Here is a 2,149-nt window from a genome sequence, read left to right as displayed (position 1 = left end):
AAAAAATACACTACATAAATATCTTAAATTAAAAACATCAATTCATCTTATAAGAGTACTGAGTATTACCCAAAATTCCTCCACATGGTTTCTGTGTCTCTCTCCACAGCAGCCAGGCCAGAGCTATCCTCTGATGAGGCAACAGCTCCACCTTGTGAAGCAAGATCATCATGACAGTTATAGTTCAACTTGTTTAAAGTTATAGTATAAATGATGTGAAGTGACATTTACATCATTTAAACCATCTTATTAACTTAAAAAAAAATTTAACCATTCCAATAATTGCACAAAAATGTAAAATTAACAAATTATGCTCATCTCTCTTAAAGCTGTTTCCAAAACAAGTTTCAAACACTTAAAAAATTGGGATGATACATACCATATACTCATTAATATCATCAATATTTTGCTTTTGATGGTATTATGTGTATACAACTTTAAAGTTGGTCACTGAGTTCCCCGTTAAATATTTTAATAACGAAAGGGATTAACAAAATAATACTGTTTATAGCATGAGCTGACTTACTTTGATTCCTTTGGGATCCGGTGACTCGGTGTCTTCTGTAGGGCAGGACTCCAGCGAGTCGTGCAGATGGTCGATGGCCTCAGTGGTGGCACTGCGGACAGCCAGCAGTCTGTTCTCAGTCATCCTGCCGCCATAGAAAGCCTGGTTCTGAGCATTGACTGCAGAGACAACCGGCCAAATTAGTACATCAATACACTTACTAATGAAATGGGCACAGAAACACCAAATTGCAGGAGAAGAATGAGATTAAACATTATACCTCCAAACATCTGGGAGTAGCCTTGGCTCAAGTTCAGGCCCAGTGAGCTACTAGAGGATTCCTTCAACATGGGAGCTGGAGCTGTGGGCAGTAGGATGGCGCCTCCAGGACGACTGAATGGATTGGAATGGCTGTGTGCTGCTTTATGTTCTGCCTGTGATTTGTCTTTATCTTGAGACTCTATATTTAAATAGTGAAATGTTTCATTTAAATTAATTTCAATATTTCCTCACTATGAGAGTAATAAGTTTATCAAGCTGAATTATTATTAATTATTAATTCATAAACATCATGTTTTAGGGAGCATTTTACAACCTGAATAAACCTTGACATGTCATGAAAAAGGTCAAATTATCTGATGATCTAAGAAACTTACTGATGTTGACACATGGTCACAAGGATCTGCAGGGGTCCTCACTATAATATTGTTTCCTGTTTTATGTTTTTTTTTTCTCCATACAAGTTAGTTAGGCCACTTGATTTTGAGTAGTTCTTCAAATATTGATAAACTGCAATTATGTTACAATATTTTTTGCCTAACAAATAATAAAAAATTATGCTAAATCACACAAGGTTTTATTTTCAAATGTATCTCCATAATGAGGCTTTTGCCTTAATTATGATATCAGGACAGTAATATCACCCTAACATTTACACAATACTTGGGGACAGTTCGGTTTTTTTAAATGTTTTTGAAAGAAATGTCTTGTGGTCACCAAAGCTGCATTTATTTGATCAAAAATGCTGTAAAATAGAGTAATACTGTGGAATTGTATTACAATTTAAATAAATGTTTTCTATTTAAATCTATTTTAAAATGTAATTTATTCTTGTGATGGCAAAACTGAATTTTCAGCAGCCATTATTCTAATCTTCAGTCTCACATGATCCTTCAGAAATCATTCTGATATGCTGATTTATTATCAATGTTGGAAACAGTTGTGCTGCTTAATTTTTATTTTTTTTGGAGCCTCTGATACATTTTTCAAGATTATTTGATGAATAAAGCTAAAAAGAACAGTGCTTATTTTAAAATAGAAATATTTTCTAACAATATAAGTCTTTATTATCACTTTTTTATTATTAATTTAACATATCCTTGCTGAATAAAGCATTTTTCATTTCTTTAAAAAAAAATTACTGACCCCAAACTTTTGAACAGTAGTGATGTATATATTGTTACAAAAGATTTCTATTTTGAATGAATGCTGTACTTTTTAACTTTTTTATTCATCAAAGAATCCTGAAAAAAAGTATCACAGGTTCCAAAAAAATATTAAGCAGCAAAACTGTTTCCAACATTGATAATAAATCAGCATATCATAATGATTTCTGAAGGATCATGTGACACTGAAGACTGGAGT

General features: G+C 32.6%; 1 protein-coding gene across 1 annotated transcript in view; it reads right to left on the bottom strand.

Annotated features, from left to right (window-relative positions):
• Positions 1-2,149, bottom strand: part of LOC107732352 (transcription termination factor 2-like) — an 18,740-nt gene that overhangs the window by 10,839 nt on the left and 5,752 nt on the right. The gene's annotated exons all lie outside the window — the stretch shown is intronic.

This window comes from Sinocyclocheilus rhinocerous, unplaced genomic scaffold (assembly GCF_001515625.1).
Source record: "Sinocyclocheilus rhinocerous isolate Xijiao unplaced genomic scaffold, SAMN03320098_v1.1 scaffold3203, whole genome shotgun sequence".
In the NCBI taxonomy this organism is placed as follows: domain Eukaryota; kingdom Metazoa; phylum Chordata; class Actinopteri; order Cypriniformes; family Cyprinidae; genus Sinocyclocheilus; species Sinocyclocheilus rhinocerous.
This window is presented reverse-complemented; position numbering and strand designations above follow the sequence as displayed.